Genomic DNA, 23,254 nt, shown 5'->3' on the forward strand with positions numbered 1-23,254 from the left:
GGAAGCCCTGAGACCTTAGCAGCGGTAGAGGTGAGTATCCCAGAACCAACATGGCAGCAGCTGAGTAAATTACAGGAGCAAGCAGGGGAGAGCGAGAAAGATAAGTGGGTCAGGATGGGAGCAGCACCAGACCTTGACAATGTATGGAGGGAAGGAGGCAAAATATGCCTGCCTGCCTCTCTGTACCCAGCAATGGCAGCGGCAGTTCACCTACCCACACACGTCAGTTCCAATTCCATGTATAGGATTGTGAACCAAGGATGGCTCGCCCCTGGATTCAGTAGCACTGCAAGAAACTACTGTGCAGCCTGCCAAATCTGTCTCCTGAATAACCCAGGACAGAGAGTAAAAACCCCACGAAAACACCAGGTCCGGGCCCAATACCCCTTCCAGAGACTGCAAATTGATTACATACAAATGCCTAAGAGCGGCCCTTTTGAATTTGTCCTCGTGTGTATCGATTTATTCTCAGGTTGGCCCGAAAGTTATCCAGTAAAATCGGCTACAGCTAAAGCCACAGCTAAGAAACTGATCACTGAGTTAATACCTAGGTTTGGTCTTCCTGAAACCATAGAATCAGATAGGGGGACACACTTTACAGGAGAAATCATGCAGAATGTGATGACCATGTTAGGGGTTCAACAAAGTTTTCACACCCCTTACCACCCACAGAGTTCAGGATCAGTGGAGAGAGTAAATGGGACAATAAAGTTAAAAATACAAAAAGCCATGCAAGAGTTAAACAAGCCTTGGCCAGAATGCCTGCCTTTGGCTTTGTTCTCTATAAGGTACACTCCAACAGGAAAGACAGGATTATCCCCATATGAGATACTTTTTGGGAATGCACCTAGATTGGGTTTATACTTTCCACAGAGTATGCAATTGCAATGTGATAGTTTGACTGCATATGTGATACAATTACAACAACGTCTATCTAAGATCCACAAAAGTGTGTATTCTTCTCTTCCAGACCCTAATTCAATAACAGGTACACATACTCTGCTACCAGGGGATTATGTATATGTGAAGAAACACAGCAGAAAGACATTGGAACCCAGGTTTGAAGGTCCTTACCAAGTACTCTTGACCACAGCCACCTCAGTAAAGCTGGAAGGAAAACCTACCTGGATACACGCATCACATTGCAAGAAACAACCCGAGAAAACAACATGATGAAATATCTACTTACAGATTTTTTGTTGAAGATTGTTGTTTTACAAATATATGCATGGACTCCTGGTATTAATGTACTTGAAGTAGAGGAAACAACAACTTTCGAATGGGCTATAGATGATCCTAAAGTAGCAAATTATTATTGACAAAGGTAGACTAGTACATCTTTCCTCACAGATACAACAGGATACTGCACCACATTGGTGGGATATATTTAGTGGAATGTCTTCTACAGCAACCAATACCTTTCACTGGTTGTTAAGTCCAATGGTAATTATTATTATTCTAATATTAATATCACTTACAATCACGAATATATGTGTATACAGGAAAATAAATAGGAAAATTAGGAGAATAGACAGGGTATACTGATAAGTGTGTATTGACATCACCCTACTCCTATAAAACTCCTCTTCTTGAATTTTAAGATGTTGGTAATACCTAGGGGGATGGGTTCTACCCCTCTGACAACTCGCGGTCAGGGAAAGGACTCTGGGGAAAAACTAACTAGAACTTATTCATGAGGACCCAGGGGGAAGGAGAGGATGATGTCAAAGGGGGAAATTGATAGGGTTGAAATAATGACTTAGAGTTCCACTTTAATTGTTTCTGTTTTTTCTTACCTGTGTACGTATCAATTGTTCTATTTAAATTGTTTGTGCTCCTTTCTTACCTGTGTACGTATCAATTGTTCTATCAATCTGTATCTAGATGGAATTTGGAACTGCTGAATAATCATTACATGTTCGCTGATGAGAAACTCTTTGTACCTTAACCTCATTTGGTAATGCCGATAAGATTACTGCTTTTGGAACTGCCTATAAAAGAAGTAAAGGGAGCAGTCCTTTTTTGGGGATGCTCAGAACTTTGATACAGACATACCTGACTCTGTGTCTTAATTCCTATATGAAGCAATAATTAGACAAAGCAATATAAACTATAAGCAACTTATTTAAAAGTTGCCCCTAACACCTTTTAAGATTTACATATAATTCTATTCTTTATCTCCCATGTCTAAAATGTCCTTTTTTTTGCCTTGAAGCTTGGAGATGTAATCCATAGCCTTCTTGAAAAACATGTCATTATGAGTTCAGCTGTATAAAATCAATTGTACTGCATTTAAAATGCAATTGGATATTTAGCAGTGTGACATAATAAAATGAGAAAGTCACAAAGTCATTACAAAAAATGTAAAAAAAAAAGTAGATTAAATCAGTTACGCACAACCTTACTATAATAATGGCCATGTGACCACATTTAACATGATTACATACCTGTAATAGCTGTGAGCTAAAGTAAACCTTTGAATTGTCCATTCATGCCAAAGAAACAGGTTGATTTAATTGGCCCATCCACTCTCACCATATGGTCCCCTTATAAAATAATTACAGTTTGTTGCTTTGCAGCCTGAAATTAAGACAGACACAGAATTTATCATATTGTTGTCACATGCACACAATGACCAAACTTTGTTATAAATTCCTGCAACAGCTTCAGAGTTGCTGTAGGCATCTTGGGAGCCTCTCTGACCAGATGCATCCTCTTTCATCCAGTTTGGAGTGATGTCCTGATCCAGGGAGGGTCTGTGTTGTACCAAATACCTTCCACTTCTTAATAATAGACTTCACTGTTCTTCTAGGCATTGATAAAGCCTTTGGATTTGTTTGAATCCATCTCCTTTAACAGTTTTTTATTTATTTTTCTCACCTGTTGGTGTTTTTACATTTTTAACACTTTTTTGGTAAGGGTACAATGTACCTGATACCCATTCACATGGGGGGGCCAGGATCTTGGGGCCCCCTTGTTAAAAGGGGGCTTCCAGATTCCGATAACCCCCCACCCACAGGCCCCCACAACCATTGGGCAAGGGATGTGGGATGAGGCCCTTGTCCCCATCAACATGGGGACAAGGTGCTTTGGGGGGGACCCCCAGTCACCCTCCCCATGTTGAGGGCATGTGGCCTGGTATGGTTCAGGAGAGCGGGTGCTCTCTCATCCCCCCCTTTTCCTGCTTCCTACCAGGTTGCATGTTCGGATAGGGTCTGGTATGGATTTTGGGGAGGACCCCCACGCCATTTAAAAAAAAAAAATGGTGTGGGGTTCCCCTTAAAATCCATTCCAGACCTGAAGGGCCTGGTATGGATTTTGGGGGGACCCCATGCCAAATGTTTTTAAATTTTTGGCTTGGAGTTCCCCTAAATATTCATACCACACCCAAAGGGCCTGGTAATGGACTGGGGGGAGGGTTACCCTTTTTTTTAATGATTTTTTATGTATATTGCCGGCAATACATTACAGCCACGAGCAATTTTACATGACATTTTTTCCTTTAGAAACTTCATTTTGCTCAGTACTGTTATAAACATGGGAAAGATGCGCTACTTTACAGGCAGACTAACGGGGCCCCCGGGCACGATATTTAAATAAATATTTATTTTTATTGTTTCACTTTAAGCATTATTAAAATCACTGGTCCTGAAAAAATGGCTGTTTTAAAAAAAAAATTGCATTGATACATGTCCCATGGGGCAGTATCCGAGTCCCTATACACTTTTTATGTCAATAACTTGCATATAAGCCTTGAAAATGAACACTTTTGGCTTTTTCATGTTCGTGTCCCATAGACTTTAATAGTGCTTGAATAGTCGCACAAATTTTTTGTCTGTTCGCATGTTCTGGTGCGAACCGAACAAGGGCGTGTTCAGCTCATCCCTAGTCAGTAGATCCCAATATTTAGTTAGTATGTGTTTTACCTGCTTGTGTTGCAATGAGTAAGTGGTGATGATCTTAAGAGTATCATCTTTCTCTTTGGGAGAACAAGAGATCCTCAAATACTGGCTGTAGGGAATAGAGGCCAGTAGGGGTTTAGGTTGGAAACTTGAGGCATGAAGTAGCGAATTGCCTGCTATCAGTTTGCGGAATCGTTCACTAGAGAGGCGTCTATCAGTTTGTTTTTGGATGAGAACATCCAAAAAAGTAATTTTGGTTGTAGGGTCGCACCAATACCGATATTAGTATCGGAATCTGTCAGGAAGATGGCCGAAGGATGGGTGATCCTTCCAGTACCCATCATGGTGGCACCAGACGAATCCCCATGCGCATGCGCGCACGCAGGTGCGCAACGGCGGATGCGTGCTGATGTGTGCGTACACCGTGATAGTTGTTGGCTCCCTCTGGCTTATTTAAACCTAATGCTGACACTTGCAGGTTGCTGGATTATCGTCAGCTTCCTGTGTCTCCTCTACCTGTTTATCTTGATTCCTGGACTTCCTGATACCGACCCAGCTTGTTATATCCGTTATCCTGAATCTCTGGCTTGACCCCTGGCTTAGTCCTGATCCGTGCTCTTGTCTGTCTCATCGCATTTGACTCTGGCTTGGCTGACTACTCTACTATCTCCTGCCCATTGTGTATGACCTGGCTTGTTGCTGTATCCATCTCGGACTAATCCCGCTGTGTATGACCCCTGGCCTGACTATTGACTCTGTTCCTGGTTCATCCCGCTGTTCCATACCTGGGATCCCTCCTCGCACGGTTGCCAACACAGCTCACCCAGCGCACCCCAGCTGCCCTCTGTTTACCAGCTTACCCAGCAGCAGTACTGGCAATCCGTGCTCCTTTGGGCACCGTACTCCCTCTATCACTTCCTTTCACTTAGCCGCAAGAGACACCCTCTCAGCAATCCGGCCTCGCACCCGAGACGTTACAGTATCGGTGCCGATACCAGGCATTTGCAGGAGTACTTGTACTCCTGCAAATGCTTCCGATGCCTAGTCCAATACGTGGACACTTAGGGATGATCGGTGCTGCGGCGGGGGAAGTTATAATCACGGATCTCCCTGTGTGCCTTTCAATAAAGCAGCTAACAGCCGCTTCTCCTCCTCTCCCCTCCGTGGCTTACAGCTGCTTTATTTAAAGCCACACAGGGAGATTGGTGATTATAACTTCCCCCACCACCGCACCAATCTTTCCTGAGTGTCCCCTGCATCCTCCTCTGGCTCCCCTCTGTGTCCTCCTCTGTGCTCCTCTGTGGGCTCCTTCGGTCCCCCCTGTCCTCCTCTGGCTCCCCTCTGTGTCCTCCTCTGTGCTCGGCACTAAAAAAGTGGTATCGGTGCAACCCTATTTGGTAATACTCAATGACATCGTAAATTTTATATTGAAATCATTTGCAATGATCCATGTAATTAATGTATTAAGAAAAAGGTTTGATCCACCCCATAATACAAATTTATAAACTATATATATCGGTACCATGCTAATACATGGTCCGCATATATAGCGAAAGATTCATCAGATAACAATGTACGTTCCCACTCCTCAGGTACAAGTTGGCATAGGCTAGGGCACAACACGGCCAAGAATTATACCTGGAGGAAGTGGCCACTGTTAAATGAGAACACGTTGTGGCTAAGGAAAAAATCTAGGGCATGTAGAATGAATTTGTTATACTAATATTGATGCTGTCCGGTTTGTGTGAGAACATGGCGTATAGCTGCCATGCCCTTGTCATGAGGAATAGTACTGTACAGGGCCTCAACATTTATAGTAACAAGACAGGTGTGCTCGGTCACATGGGTTTCCTGAATAAGTTGCAATAGGTGGATCGTATAACATACATAGGATGGCCGACATAGTACAAATGGCCTGAGGTGGCTATCAACCAACCGACTAAGGTTCTCCGTGAGTCCACCTTGGCCAGATCTAATAGGCTTACCGGTTGGGTTGGAAGAATTTTTGTGTAGTTTGGGAAGAGCGTACAAGGTTTCTTCCCGGGGGAAGCTGGTCCTGGTGAATTCCCAAGTGTTTTTGGGAATAACATGATGGTAATATGCCTCATCCACTAGAAGATACAATTCTTGAGTGAATATGTCAACTAATGATTTAGATATAGGGCAATACCAATCAGTGTTGGATAGGATTTTGTTGCACATCTGTATATATCTATAACCACGATATTGCCCCCCTTGTCGGAGGGCTTGATGGTAATATTGGGGTTCTGGGTAAGGGATTTCAATGCCAGTTTCTCATTGTGGGTAAGATAGCTATGTGCATTTTCTGAAATTTGTAAATTTTGGATTTCCCTAGAAAACAATTTGGATTGGAACCCAGTGTGGGATATAGAGTAGACTTCTTTTTCAAAGAGTTGGTAGAGGTTACAGGTGATGCATTGAATGGATCATCCACTGCTGCCAATAGATTTTAAATGTCCACGGAGTCTATGAGATCTGATGATTCATTTTCCTTAAAAGTGAAATCAGGTGGTCAAGTGCCTGGAGATCCTTCTTGGTTTGGCCAGGTTCCCCAGAGGTGCCCTTATTGGCATCCGTATAAAGAGGTGAACGTCCTTGATGGTCCCAAACCTGTCCAGACAGGAGTCTGAGCAAAAGGTGAGGCCATGAGCAAGGACGCTCAGCTCTTTAGAGGTCAAATTGTGGGACGATAGATTTACAACATTTAACAAGGTTTCTGTGATTTGGGTTTCTGTGTCTTTGAGGTGTGTTTGTGTCTTTCCTTGACATGTTTGCATCCTGCCCCACATTTGATCCAAAAAAGTCCCCATCATTTGTTGGTGTGGGAGTGATGTAAATGGTGTAGTGTTAGGCGTATTTGGGTGTGGCCCCTCATTGTGAGTAGGGGGAGCATAGGAAACCATCATGTCACCACGAGCACCATTATGGGAACTAGGCCCATAACTGTTACCTGATTGTGAGGGAGAAAAATCTGTGTGAAAGAAATGATCGCGTGACCCATCACCATGACTGCTGCGTTTTTGACGCCTTCGTCATTTAGGCTGTGTGGAAGGAAACTGTGAATAGGAGGAGAAACACATGGATGAACATATTGATGGTTCAAGGACATTCAAATATTGTTTCACTTTGTAGGTATTAGTTGAGTTACGATTCCTGCTCATACCATGATGCCATTTCGAGGCCTTGCCTTCTTGGAAGGTTTTTTTGTCACAATGAAGTATTTTATCTTTTTGAATCAAAATATCTTCATTAAATTTTTCCAGATGTATTTTAAGTTTTTTCTCTGACTCTGAAAACATGGCATGGGTCTTCAGAGAAGTCATCTGGCTCTGTATTTTCTTAATTTTTGTGTCTAAATCAGTTATGCGCTTACATTATTCCTGAATTAATAATGACATCAGGGTCTCAGAGCACTGCTTGAGATTGCTTTTCCAAGCAGTTTTAAAAGTAGGTTCAGTATTGTCACATAAAGGAAACATTTGGACACAAAGTCCAAAAGGGTTAATCCCATCTTTGAGGTAATCTTCAAAAGATCTAACATGCCAAAACAACGAAGATTTTTTTCTCTAATGCAGCGTACAAGCGAGCAGGATTTCCGTCAGAAAAAACTTGGATGGTTTTTCCGACAGGACTCCGCTCAAGCTTGCCTTGCATACACACGGTCACACAAAAGTTCTCTGAACTTTCGTCCGCCAAGAACGCGGTGACGTACAACACTACGACGAGCCAAGAAAATGAAGTTCAATGCTTCCGAGCATGCGTCGAATTGTTTCCAAGCATGCGTGATTTTTTGCGCGTCCGAATTGCATACAGACGAACGCATTTTCAGATAGGAACTTTTTACGACCGAAAAATAGAGAACCTGCTCTCAATCTTTTGCTGGCTGAAATTCTCCCAGTAAAAGTCAGATGGAGCATACACATGGTAGGAATTTCTGACCAAAAGCTCATATCCGACTTTTGCTGGCAGAATGTCTGATCGTGTGCATGGGGCATAAGCTGTGGGATAAATTTGAAAAAGCTAAAGAAATCCTAAAGAGATTCCTTACACTGGAAATCCTGATGTAATTGGGACATAAATGTGTCCCATTCCTTTTCTTGATAGGTCGCTATCACGGAAGAGGGGAAGAAAAAAAAAAGGAAATTAGGTAGGTTTGACTAATGAGTGCCAACAGCTGAGGCCATATAATACACTTAAACCACTTCAGCCCAGGAAGGATTTATTTACCCCCTTCCTGACCAGAGCACTTTTTACAATTTGGCACTGCTTCGCTTTAACTGCTAATTGCGCGGTCATGCAATGCTGTACCCAAACGAAATTTGTGTCCTTTTCTTCCCACAAATAGAGCTTTCTTTTGATGGTATTTGATCACCTCTGCGGTTTTTATTTTTTGCGCTATAAACGGAAAAAAAACAAAAATTTTGAAAAAAAATATTTTCTACTTTTTGTTTTAAAAAAACCCAATAAACTCAATTTTAGTCATACATTTAGGCCAAAATGTATTCGGCCACATGTCTTTGGTAAAAAAAATCTCAATAAGTGTAAATTTATTGGTTTGTGCAAAAGTTATAGCGTCTACAAACTAGGGTCCATTTTCTGGAATTTACACAGCTTTTAGTTTATGACTGCCTATGTCATTTCTTGAGGTGCTAAAATGGCAGGGCAGTACAAAACCCCCCAAATGACCTCATTTTGGAAAGTAGACACCCCAAGGAAATTGCTGAGAGGCATGTTGAGCCTATTAAATATTACATTTTTTTGTCCCAAGTGATTGAATAATGATAGAAAAAAAAAATTTACTAAAAGTTGTCACTCAATCATATATTGCTCACACATGCCATGGTAATATGTGAAATTGCGCCCCAAAATACATTTAGCTGCTTCTCCTGAGTATGGGGATACCACATGTGTGAGACTTTTTGGGAGCCTAGCCGCGTATGGGGCCCCGAAAACCAAGCACCGCCTTCAGGATTTCTAAGGGCGTAAATTTTTGATTTCACTCCTCACTACCTATCACAGTTTTGAAGGCCATAAAATGCCAAGATGGCACAAAACCCCCCAAATGACACCATTTTGGAAAGTAGACACCCCAAGCTATTTGCTGAGATTCATGTTGAGTCCATGGAATATTTTATATTTTGACACAAGTTGCGGGAAAATTACAAACTTTTTTTTTTCTGCACAAAGTTGTCACTAAATGATATATTGCTCAAACATGCCATGGGCAAATGTGGAATTACACCCCAAAATACATTCTGCTGCTTCTCTTGAGTACAGAGATACCACATGTGTGGGACTTTTTGGGAGCCTAGCCGCGTACGGGACCCCAAAACTAAGCACCGCCTTCAGGATTTCTAAGGGCGTACATTTTTGCTTTCACTCCTCACTACCTATCACAATTTTGAATTGTCACTGGAAGGTTTGGGACTTTGAGTGAGGCGCGGGGCAGCGCCTCCATCCCGGATTCAGAGAAAACAAGAAAGGGCGGTGGGACTTTAAATGAGACAGCTGACAGGTTGGGGTTGGGAATGAAATACAATTTATTGCGTATGATTCGTACTGATATGTCTTACATGTGGAAGGTTACCTGTGCATGTGCACCAAGTCTATCCCATATACATACATGCATAAAAACAAAAACAATACAGAATTCCAGCAATGAGTAACTGACACATATATCATGTGGAGATTGTACATGTTGAAACTGGGGACCACACAACATCATGATGTAAAAATGAGTCTAAAAATTGATGCATAAATAATTCATAAAAGTAGAATCCTAAAGAGCGCACAGTGGCTGCATCCAACATGCCCGACGCGTTTCTGTGAAATACACTTCTTCAGGGGCGGATGCTCTAGGATTTCTGAAATAACAAAGTATAGTGAACATCAGGAAGTAGACTAGCTGGTAGCCAGAAAGGACAGCACGTCAATTTCTGGATATTAACATAGGTGGCCAAGCTATGGTGAGGTACAGGTACTGGGTCAAAGGCATTGTCCCCCTCCGGAGCTGAGGCGACAAGGGATCCAACACACGACAGACGCAAAACAGGCAACCTCCACCCAGTGCTAATCAACTCCTCCATAAGGTGACCAATGATCCTCAATGGATGGGGAGTATATCTGAAATGGATAAATAAATCCACTAAGATGAACCAAAATTGTTATGCACAAAAGGTGGAAAAAGTAGGAGCTTCAAAAAAATGGTCATGATATAGTACCTTGAGTTGCTGGAGACAGGACTTGTCCAAAAAGTGCGGCGTCTGCATATGAATGGAGAGGAGGACTGCACGGGAGGAGACGCCTGATATGCAGCCCATCTGCGTCGGCGATTGCCGCCAACGTCACGCCGAGCCGACGAGGCATGGGGCGTGGCCCCTGCCTGGGCAGTGAAGGTCCGCCCATGACAGGCGCCCTCACGTCCAGCCATGCCGGCATGATGGAAAGATCTGCTCCCGCACAACGGCGCCAACCAGTGACGTCATGTGTGGGAGTGATGCGTGGTGCCGATGCGATGTGCGGCACCCACCCAACCCCCCACACCAAACCAACCCCCACCGGGGGTGGACGTGGAGGGGGTGGGGGGGCCCGCAGAGCGCATCGCAGCTCCGGATATGGGAACAAGAACATGGCCCAGAACTGGCCACCATGCTGGAAGATGTGTGTAGTAACCCAGGATGGAAAGCAACATATTGTTGCAAAAAATGTGTGTAGACCAAAGGTTCACTAACACACATAGAAACCCCACACTAAAGCTAGACAGGGGATAACTGCCTGCTACTGTCAACTGTCTCCATCCCAAGTATCAAGTGTCACTGGAAGGTTTGGGACTTTGAGTGAGGCGCGGGGCAGCGCCTCCATCCCGGATTCAGAGAAAACAAGAAAGGGCGGTGGGACTTTAAATGAGACAGCTGACAGGTTGGGGTTGGGAATGAAATACAATTTATTGCGTATGATTCGTACTGATATGTCTTACATGTGGAAGGTTACCTGTGCATGTGCACCAAGTCTATCCTATATACATACATGCATAAAAACAAAAACAATACAGAATTCCAGCAATGAGTAACTGACACATATATCATGTGGAGATTGTACATGTTGAAACTGGGGACCACACAACATCATGATGTAAAAATGAGTCTAAAAATTGATGCATAAATAATTCATAAAAGTAGAATCCTAAAGAGCGCACAGTGGCTGCATCCAACATGCCCGACGCGTTTCTGTGAAATACACTTCTTCAGGGGCGGATGCTCTAGGATTTCTGAAATAACAAAGTATAGTGAACATCAGGAAGTAGACTAGCTGGTAGCCAGAAAGGACAGCACGTCAATTTCTGGATATTAACATAGGTGGCCAAGCTATGGTGAGGTACAGGTACTGGGTCAAAGGCATTGTCCCCCTCCGGAGCTGAGGCGACAAGGGATCCAACACACGACAGACGCAAAACAGGCAACCTCCACCCAGTGCTAATCAACTCCTCCATAAGGTGACCAATGATTCTCAATGGATGGGGAGTATATCTGAAATGGATAAATAAATCCACTAAGATGAACCAAAATTGTTATGCACAAAAGGTGGAAAAAGTAGGAGCTTCAAAAAAATGGTCATGATATAGTACCTTGAGTTGCTGGAGACAGGACTTGTCCAAAAAGTGCGGCGTCTGCATATGAATGGAGAGGAGGACTGCACGGGAGGAGACGCCTGATATGCAGCCCATCTGCATCGGCGATTGCCGCCAACGTCACGCCGAGCTGACGAGGCATGGGGCGTGGCCCCTGCCTATCACAGTTTTGAAGGCCATGAAATGCCAAGATGGCACAAAACCCCCCAAATTACCCCATTTTGGAAAGTAGATGCCCCAAGCTATTTGCTGAGAGGCATGTTGAGTCCATGGAATATTTTATATTTTGCCACAAGTTGCAGGAAAATGTCAAACTTTTTTTTTTTTTGCACAAAGTTGTCACTAAATGATATATTGCTCAAAAATTTACGCCCTTAGAAAGCCTGAAGGCGGTGCTTGGTTTTCGGGGTCCCGTACATGGCTAGGCTCCCAAAAAGTCTTACACATGTGGTATCCCTGTACTCAGGAGAGGCAACAGAATGTATTTTGGGGTGTAATTTCACATATTCCCATGGCATGTTTGAACAATATATCATTTAGTGACAACTTTCTGCAAAAAAAAAAAAAAAAATTTGTCTCTTTCCCGCAACTTGTGTCACAATATAAAATATTCCATGGACTCGACATGCCTCTCAGCAAATAGCTTGGGGTGTCTACTTTCCAAAATGGGGTCATTTGGGGTTTTGAACTGTCCTGGCATTTTATGCACAACATTTAGAAGCTTATGTCACACATCACCCACTCTTCTAACCACTTGAAGACAAAGCCCTTTCTGACACTTTTTGTTTACATGAAAAAATATTTTTTTTTGCAAGAAAATTACTTTGAACCCCCAAACATTATATATTTTTTTAAAGCAAATGCCCTACAGATTAAAATGGTGGATGTTTCATTTTTTTTTTCCACATTGTTTGCGCAGCAATTTTTCAAATGCAGTTTTTTGGGAAAAAACACACTTTTTAAAATTTTAATGCACTAAAGCACACTATATTGCCCAAATGTTTGATGAAATAAAAAAGATGATCTTAGGCCGAGTACATGGATACCAAACACGACATGCTTTAAAATTGCGCACAAACGTGCAGTGGCGACAAACTGAATACATTTTTAAAAGCCATTAAAAGCCTTTACAGGTTACCACTTTAGATTTACAGAGGAGGTCTACTGCTAAAATTACTGCCCTCGATCTGACCTTCGCAGTGATACCTCACATGCATGGTGCAATTGCTGTTTACATTTGACGCCAGACCGACGCTTACGTTCGCCTTTGCGCGAGAGCAGGGGGGGGACAGGGGTGCCTTTTTTTATTATTTTTTTTTTTGCTTTTTTATCTTATTTTTAAACTGTTCCTTTCATTTTTTTTAATCATTTTTATTGTTATCTCAGGGAATGTAATTATCCCCTATGATAGCAATAGGTAGTGACAGGTACTCTTTTTTGAAAAAATTGGGGTCTGTTAGAACCTAGATCTCTCCTCTGCCCTCAAAGCATCTGACCACACCAAGATTGGTGTGATAAAATGCTTTCTCAATTTCCCAATGGCGCTGTTTACATCCGGCGAAATCTAAGTCATGAAATGCTCGTAGCTTCCGGTTTCTTAGGCCATAGAGATGTTTGGAGCCATTCTGGTCTCTGATCAGCTCAATGGTCAGCTGGCTGAATCACCGGCTGCATTCTCAGGTTCCCTGTTGGGACAGGAGAGCCAGAGAAAAACATGGAAGACGGTGGGGGGGGTATTTCCTCCCACTGCTTGTAAAAGCAGTCTAGAGGCTAATTAGCCTCCCGCTGGCTGAAAAGAATGATACCAAGATGATACCTAAACCTGCAGGCATCATTCTGGTATAACCACTCAAAGTCCAGCAACATACCAGTATGTTGCTGGTCCTTGTTGGGCATATATTGTAAACTTTTTTTCATGCATCCTGTGGGCTGAACAAAAAAAGAGATTGATTGGTGGGTATGCCCACCATTAGAATACCTCCCTTCATCCACCCACTTCTAATGATGGGCATACATGCACCATTTATATATGCCAAAGAATGGGGGCATCTGCCCCAAAAGGTAGGAGCAAATCGCTCCTCCACCCCTGCTGCCCCCATGCTTCGGCATATATGCTCTTTTTTTAACTGTGGTGGTGAAATCACCTCCTACAGCGCTGGAGTCATGGCTTTATGTATCGTGGGAGCAAACGCTGTTGCTGTCAAGATAAATAAATCCGCGCTGCAACTGAATGGCGTACCTGCTAAGCAAATGATGGTTAACAATAAAACACAGTAAACAGTAAAGTATAAAAAAATTGCATACCTATAAAGCAAACCTTGATAAAACATAATAACAATAAAACATTGCAGAATAGAATACAGTAAAAAAGAGCAGAACAATTTTATATATTTTTTGTGATTTTTTTTTTTTACTTTTTTTTGTAACTGTAACTTTTGTAACTGTAACCGGTTCCAGGTTTGGGTCTCTCAAAATGCGATGGCGTCTTGGGAGACCCTGTGAAAGTGTGCCTAGTCTGTGCAGTGCTGTACCTTACGCTAATACTCAACTAGTGTATGGTAGCGTTCAAAACATTCACCAATGCAAAGACCAGGATTGTCAGGACAGGAGGGACAATAATAGCAGGTGTCACGCCTATATCCGCGCTTGCTGCAGACACATCTTTTTTGGGGTCTCGTTGGGTAGGGGTACTCGGGAGGACATAAAGAAAATGCCTCTCATGCAGCCGGCTTACTGCATTTGGTTGGGGATGGTGAGGTGGAGCACCGTCTGGAAACAGAAGGGCTCTGACGATCTCTTCCTGGAATTTAAGGAAGGATCTAGTCCGTCCTGAAGCTCTGTATAGCACATAAGCCTTCAGCAAAGCCAATTGAAATAAATAAACAGACACTTTCTTGTACCAGCATCTGCCCTTACAGGCAACTAGGTACGGCGCCAACAACTGGTCGTTGAGGTCCACCCCTCCCATAGTTTGGTTATATTCGTGGATACAGAGAGGTTTCTCCACAACACCAGTCATCGTAGTAATTTGGGCCGTGTCTGCTTGAAGGGAGGTAAGAACGAAAACATTCTTATTATCCCTCCACTTCATATCGAGCAAATTATTACACTTCAAGCAGGCTCTCTCCCCCAGCCTAAGACGGGAATCTACAAGCCGCTGGGGAAAGCCCCAGCGATTAGGTCGCACGGTGCCACATGCTCCAATCTGCTGATCAAACAAGTGACTAAAAAGTGGCACGCTCGTGTAATAATTGTCCACATATAAGTGGTACCCCTTTCAGAATAAGGGTGACACCAAGTCCCACACAATCTTGCCAGCGCTTCCTATGTAGTCAGGGCAGTTCGTCGGCCCTACGTGACTATCTTTTCCCTCGTAAACCATAAAACTACATGTATAGCCTGTGGCCCTGTCACAGAGCTTGTACATCTTGACCCCGTATCTGGCACGCTTGCTGGGAAGGTACTGTTTGAATGACAAGAGGCCAGAAAACTTAATCAGGGACTCATCAACGCAGACAACTTAATGGGGAGTAAACAAGTCTGCAAAACGTTGGTTGAAGTGGTTTACGAGGGGCCGAATTTTGTAGAGCCGATTGTATCCAGGGTCTCCATGAGGACTACAGAGTTCATTGTCATTGAAGTGCATGAACCGCAAGATCTGCTCGTATTGTGCCCTGGTCATGGAGGCAGAGAACACGGGCATATGGTAAATTGGGTCAGTGGACCAATATGACAGCAACTCACTCTTTTTATTTATGCCCATGTTGAGGGAAAGGCCCAGAAAGAGCTTAAATTCGGAGACCGTAATTGGTCTCCAATCTCTGGCAAGGGAGGACTGGGGATTAGCGGCGATGTGTTGACCAGCGTATAAATTGCTTTGGTCCACAATAGATCTATAGAGATCTTCGGTGAAAAACAGCGAATAAAAATCCAGTGGCGTAAAATCAACTGTTTCCACCTGAATTCCGGGTTGGCCAGTGAATGGGGGAAGTACAGGTGCTGCAGAAGTGGTGGGTTCCCAATTAGGATTGGCGAATGCAGCAGGAAGGGCACTATGGGCACGACGGGCCTGTGTTCGTCTTCTTAGTGGCAGCGGGACACTACTTGTGCTTGCCACCTCGCCAGCTTGAACTGCACTTATGGGACTCGCCACGTCACCACGTGATACTGCAGTGCTGGATGTACGACCAGGGTGTACTAGGCCGCTGGTGCTTGCCAGTTCACCAGAACAAACTAACTAACCAGTATCACCTGTAACAGTTATACAGTGATCACTGGTGAAATGGTTAACTAGGGGGCAATCAGGGGGTTAAGACCTTTATTAGGTAGTATATGGGGGTCCCTGACGCTATAAAACGCTGACGGCGAACCTAAATACTTACCTCCCTAACTAGAGTCACCTGTGACACTAATACAGCGATCAGAAAAACGATCGCTTAGTGACACTGGCAACAGGGGGTGATCAAGGGGTTAAAACTTTATTAGGGGGGTTAGGGGGGTATCCTAGACCTAAAGGGGGCTAACACTAACTGCCCTACCTCTTATAACTGTCACAAACTGACACCAATGCAATAACCAATGCAAAAAAAAAAAAATGCTATTGGTGTCACTGTGACAGGGGGTACAGGGTGGTGATCGGGAGGTGATGGGGGGTGAAAAGTGTGCCTAGAGTGTTCTACTGTAAGTGTAGTGTTGGTGTACTTACTTGGATGTCTTCTCTCCTCAGCGCCGGAACGAAAAAGACCGACACGAGGAGAGATGACATCACTTCCTCTGCCGCTGTTTACATTACAGAGGCAGAGGAAGATTGTCATTTTTTGGGAGCGATCGCGAGGGGGTGGCCACGAATGAGTGGCCTCCCCCTCAGCATGGATCGCTCCCCTAATGATTCCGACCGCCTCGGGCACCGGGGGGGGCGCGATTCACCCCCCGCCCACGGGAGGCAGATCACGTACCAGGTACGTGATTTTGCCTGCCCGTGCCATTCTGCCGCAGTATATCTGCAGTCGGCAAGTGTTTAAAGTCAACTGTCAGGAAAGGCTTACGAGAGGAAGAAATGTTACCCCCAGGCTAACTTCTGTTCCCCGGACTTGTCTTGGGGAAGCTGCGTTAGCACGTGCTAACGTACATTAGCACATGCACACTAAGATGAGCCAGAATCGAGCGGTTATGCACCCGAAGATGAGCCAGCATCGACCGGTTATGCGCATGTGCACTTCAGCCCGCGCGGCGCATCCTGTGACAGATGAGGGCGCCAAATGGGCTATTTAAACCAGATCAGTACACAGATCCAGTGCTGTCTTGTCTACAGCGTTCCCATGTCCTGTTTCCTGTTTATCTGCATCTGATTCCAGTTACCTACCCAGCTTGCTTTGACTATTCCTGCTCTCCACCTGCATTGATCCTAGCTTGAACTTTGACCACTCTCCAGTCTGTATAACTCAGCTTGTCTGACCCCAGATGATGTAGCTCCGGTACTGCTGACTTGCATCCACAACATGCCTGCATCTGCTGTCCTGTATCTACAGCTTGCCTGCATCCGCTGTCCTGCATCCATAGCATACCTGCATCCGCTGTCATCCGGCACACCACTCAACTGGAAGCCCAGAGGCTAGCATGACTACCGGCCCCCGTGTGACACTGCACTCCTACGCCACCTTTCTGCTCTACCAGGGGCCCCGAGTTAGAGGAGTAAGAGAAGCCTTCCTCTGCATACCAGGCTCTTCCTACCAGGTATGTGACAGCACCAGACCTGGAGGAAAGTGCATATATTTGCACTATATTAACCACTTGCCGACTGCCGCATGTACATATACGTCGGCAGAATGGCACGGCTGCGCAAATGGGCATACCTGTACGTCCCTTTGAATTTTCTCCGTGAGTGTGATCGCAGGTCCTGCGGACTCGATGTTCGTGGGGATACCTGCGATCATCTCAAGGAGCTGAAGAACGGGGAAATGCGAATATAAACAAGCATTTCCCTGTTTTGCCTAGTGACACTCTCACTGATCACAGCTCCCTGTAATCGGGAGCTGTGATCAGTGATGTGTCACACATAGCCCCTCCCCCCCAGTTAAAATCACTCCCTAGGACACACTTTGCCTCTACACTGCCCCCTAGTGGTTAACTCCTTCACTGCCAGTGTCATTTACACAGGAATGAATGCATTAGTATAGCACTGATTGCCGTATAAATGACAATGGTCCCAAAAATGTGTCACAAATGTCCAATGTGTCCACCATAATGCCGCAGTCCCGATAAAAATTGCAGATCGCTGCCATTACTAGTAAAAAAAAATAAATAAAAATAAAAATGCCATAAAAATAACCCCTATTTTGTAGATGCTATAACTTTTGCGCAAACCAATCAATAAACGCTTATTGCGATTTTTTTACAAAAAATATGTAGAAGAATATGTATCGGCCTAAACTGAGGAAAAAAAATGTTTTTTATATATATATTTTTTGGGGATATTTATTATAGCAAAAAGCAAAAAATATTGCTATTTTTTCAAAATTGTCGCTCTTTTTTTGTTTATAGCGCAAAAAATAAAAACCGCAGAGGTGATCAAATACCACCAAAAGAAAGCTCTATTTGTGGGAAAAAAAGGACGTCAGTTTTGTTTGGGAGCCAGGTCTCACGACCGTGCAATTGTCAGTTAAATCGACGCAGTGCCGAATGGCAAAAAGTGCTCTGGTCTTTGGCCAGCCAAATGGTCCGAAGCTTAAGTGGTTAATTGATATACAGTTATATTTGTATTTTTAGAAAGGATTGAGTATTCAAATCACCCCTGAAGAAGGAATAGAATTCTGAAACGTGTTGGTATACATCGCAGCAACTCATGTGGACTGACCACAGTTTATTTCTGGCAGTACCCAGGGTGCAGTCTAGTATTTTTTAGTACTTATTTTTCATATGGATTAAATTCTTTGTATTTTCTTTCTGTACATGTATAAATGCTATCTCTGAGCGTATCCGGCCCTTGCTCTTATCTTATTTTAAACTGGTATGAACGAAAGTGGCATTGTTGCCTTTTAACCTATCTACGTTCCTACTTGATTTCTGCCTATAAAGTCCAAGAGGGTTATATCTGCTGCATTTTTGTGCATCATACATATATCAGGATCTGTAGGAGGAGTTCTGTCCCCCTTTCTGCTTCAGACTGCTGAGACAAGATAAGGGTGAAAGTATAGGATGTGACGCAGCTGCAGGAGAGGTGTGGAGAACACACAAAATGGCCTGGGGGACCTTGTGTTGGACACGTGATTTAGGGAGTCATTGATACATGTAGGACATTATTTGTGATTTTCCTGGCTGTTTTTGAGCTGATTAGTGAAATATTGTTTTGCTGTGGTAAGGCTTGGCAATGAACAGCAGTGCTAATTAATTTTTGCTTTTTTTTAGCATATGTGCTGTGTTTTATACTATCTCTGAAAACCCAGAAGACATCACAAGTGAGCTGATTTACTTTGGATAGGTTTCTGGCATATTTTTGGAAGAAGCTATTGTCGGTCCCTGTCTCTGGCTATTGTGTTTTTCTTATGCTGACTTCAAAAAGGAAAACATGTGACCCTTGTGGCCAAAAACTCAAGTCATGAAGCTACATGACCAACAGAAGAAGTGGGAAGAGCAAGGCAAGAACACTCTTCTAGAAGAAATCCTGTGTGCTTGCCCATGTGACAAACTGCTGTGTTTCGAAGACTCACACCATTGTGGTAAGCATTTAACCACCTCCCATCTAAAGCCATGAAATGAAGGTAAACACACCTGTGGCCTGGTGGTGCATGGCTGTGGAATAGTCACTGATACTGGATTGCAGATGCAACCACAAGGAAGTCTGGCCGAGTGTACCTTGGGTGGGTATGAGTTGCTGGAGAATGCATGTGGAAAGTGTGGGAAGATTTTGACTTCCATCAGTCTTTGGAAATGGTGCAACCATTGTGGTGACTTTCTCCTTGTATTGCTACAGTCCAATCTGACACCCAGCATAATGAAAGTCAACTGGACAGACGGAAACTTTACAGAAGAGCTATTGTTGTTGAAAATTATTAGAATGTAATGACAAATTTAAAAAAACAGCAGATTGTATTCCATTACCAGATTATAATTCCTTCAGAGGTTATCTGAATATCATGCCTGCTTAAAGGAGAACTATAATGGATTTTGGTCTATGGTATGCCAATTACTTTTGTATCAATATTTTTTTCATTTGTATGAAATCTTTATCCTCAGGTCATTTCTCAGAAATAGGGGATACAAAAGCCTATGCTGATCTTGTATTACATTACAGTGACCTTGCATTTTACTCACATTTGGAAAAGTAAAAAATATAGCAGACATAGTATGCATTATGTATTCACCTCTCCAGTACGCTCCACTGCATGATCCTATACCAGTGTCAACAAAAGACTCCTCCAGGCATGAGGTAACAAGTTGCAATCCCCCTGTCTCACCTAATAGATTATTCAGAACCTGAAGGACCAGTGGACTAGTAAAATGCAATGTCAGCTTATCAAGTCGGGGGATGACCCCCTCTTCCTCTAAAAACCACTGACTAATAGTTCTTCATGAATGTATGTTTGTAGGCAGGTGCGGTTTACTCTCTCCTCTGTAGGTGGTGCTGTGTTGCTGATAGCTGTACAGAGGGAATGGAGGATGAGAGGAACTTCGTTCCTCTGAGCCTCCTTAGGTGTCACCAAGGGATGAGTGCTCTAATTGGGCACTGCAACACTAGCTGACCTCTGTGGCCATCTTTGGTGAGGACAGTGTTAATAAATTGCACTTCCCCTCTACAGTTGGCACGTATTTGCAAAATGGATAGGCAAGGGACAGGATCCATGTTGGCTAGGGACAGAGCTTCTAGTCCTAGAGAAAGGTTCTTGAGGAGGAGGGACAGAAAAGGTACACCTTTGCTGGCTTTGCTAGCTCTGGACTTTAGAGCAAACATCAGATCAAACTGTCATATATAGCACAAAAAATGGCCAAACACCCCCTCAAATAATAAGCAGGGAAAAGGAGAAGATAAAGAAATAAGAATTATCACTATAGAATAAATGTAAACCACATAGAAACCAGAGGACGCCAAAATTAGCTCCACTGTTCCTAACCAAGCCAATCAAAATACCAAGCAAATGGGAAAACAATTATGAAATGTTATTTTGTATTTTTAAATGTAATTGCAAACACTAGCATGATCCGATGTACATTTAATCATCATATATGTATGTACAAATGTGTGAACTTTTCTATACGTGCTCCATCAAATTCACATTGTGTCCTGTAGTGATGTCGGCTTCCTTCCAGAAATTGTAGATTTTCTCTTTGTACCATCTGTTGCTCATCTATTGAACTGTAATCAAAGGAAAGTCAATATCAGCAAATATTAAAACCATATTTAAATAATACCTAGACCTTATTCTTTCATTGATTTATAACAAAAGAAAAATAATAGAAATACATTTACATGGATTTGTATATCCAGTATCAATCATGTATACTCAAAAAGAATCTGCCCATACATTAAACAATGATTATTTGAACATCGTTGGTTGCTTGTTTGTTAGTCTTTATTTTGATACGCTGTATCTTATTAACAGATTTTTATTTCACTAGAGGTCATGTGAATATCATGTCTGCTTAAAGGGGGGCTATAGAGGGTTTTGGACAATTGTATTTTAGTTTCTTTTGTATTGTTTTTTTGATTGTAGGAAATCTTTATTTTACATACAAACATTCAATATACTGTATGCTGTTTCTTATTTTCAGTGTGTGCAGTGCTTGCTGGGTCGTCGAATAAGAAAGTCTAGCACCAGTTCTGTACTTCATAGTTGTAATTGAAGATGATTCAGCTTTGTATCTAATCTGAGATCCTTTATTAAATCTGTATTTACACCACAGCAGTGTTACATTTATTTATGCAAAATGTTTTTTTCATTAGGCTCGCTGCTTTTGCTTTACAAAAAAAAGTGACTTCTATTATCTTATAATGTCCATTGCTGATATTAGGTATAAGCAGATAGAACTGAGCTACTCACAGAAGGTGTAAGAGACTTGGAAGCCCTTTGCCTGGTTAGACTTGTCACTGCGGAATACGAGAACCATAGAATTGCCTTTGGAGTAATACACAGGGATGGTGCGATCCCCACAGAATGGACCCTTTTGTGTACCATCCATGAAGAGTGTTAGATAGTCGTGAATACAGAAAGTGGCAGACTCTACATGGAAGTCACTTATGGTCAGGGCAATCTGAAAAAGAAATACAATTATGACGAACATGACAGTGTTGTGTTCATACAACATACAAATTATTTTTATTGTATAAAAGTGAGTGAATATTTTGTTTCTTAAAATTCATTGATGTTACAGTCTACCTGAAATAATATTTGACATTAAAGCCATTTTAAACCCAACAGCAAACATTTTTTATATTACAGTTTGCCAATTCTTACATGTGATGCTGCTTTTGTTTTCTTTTTTAGGCTTTCTTTCTATGTTCATTTAGTGATCCAGTCAACAAGTCTGTTGTTTTTCAAAAGCACAAGCTATCCAGCAGAATGTATCAGTTTACATGGATAAGCCAAATCATTCAACACTGGGAGGGATTTATTCATGTAAAACCTTTATCCCAAAAGGAAAAAACTGTGGTAACTGATTATATAATGTGAGCTGGAATTTGGATTCAACTTGTTAGTGTATTTAAATCTGCTAATACATGTAAGGCTCTCCTCCCCCCAAACTGACAGTGCTGCTGATTGTTGTGCCTCTTGTTCTCATTCATCCAGAGTAGACTCTCACTAATACAGGAGTTGTGTTACTGGCCAGATCACCAGGTGAAAATGGGGAAAAAGCCAAAGAAAACAGATGCAGCCACCAAATCTAACGATTGCTAATGTGAAAAAATAAAATGTTTTGTTTTATAAGTTTATGTTGCTTTAGGGATTATGCTGCACATAAAAGGCAGTGCTTAGAAATCTTTTTGGAAAAAGGAAGTCCTTTCTATTCCTGCGGTGTAACGGTCACCAATCTACAACTGCCAGACAAGGAATTAAACATCCAGAGCTGGGAGATCCGCTGTACTCCTCCTACATTACTGGCAGATTTATTTGTCATTCCCCTGTCTACAATAGACTCAAGAAACTGATGAGCCCCCTCCCTTTCTCTCCCCTGTGCTCCTGTTACTCACAATCAGCATGGCAGGAATTAGTCCAGTGCTACAAAGTCAAGTAAATCTTTAGAAACAACTTACAAATGTCACACCACCAGTTTTCAGACAGCTTCACAAATTACCATCAACACTTCCTGTCATCATTGGGAAATGATCCAGAACGTCTTGGTGGTAGATAGTCTTATGCCGCGTACACGCGGTCGGAATTTCCAACAGAAAGAGTCCGATGTGAGCTTTTCATTGTATATTCCGAGCGTTTGTATGCCCCATCGGACTTTTTCTGTTGAGAATTCAGACGGTTTATGCCCCTGGCTATAGACTCTCAGATGTCATCAAATACAACACAGGATCAGCAGTCATGCATTGTATGTTAACATGTTGAGGGCTCACCCACATACTGGGACATTGGAGAGCATTGTCGGAAATTCCGACCGTACACGGGGTCGGAATTTCCAACAGAAAGAGTCCGATGTGAGCTTTTCATCATATATTTCGACCGTGTGTATGCCCCACCGGACTTTTTCCATCAAATTCAGGCTG

At 42.8% G+C, this 23,254-nt stretch overlaps 1 pseudogene; it reads right to left on the minus strand.

Moving 5' to 3' along the window:
• The window catches only part of LOC141117100 (embryonic protein UVS.2-like), a 128,615-nt pseudogene that overhangs the window by 59,005 nt on the left and 46,356 nt on the right, over positions 1–23,254 (minus strand).

Source organism: Aquarana catesbeiana, linkage group LG13, assembly GCF_042186555.1.
Source record: "Aquarana catesbeiana isolate 2022-GZ linkage group LG13, ASM4218655v1, whole genome shotgun sequence".
Lineage (NCBI taxonomy): Eukaryota > Metazoa > Chordata > Amphibia > Anura > Ranidae > Aquarana > Aquarana catesbeiana.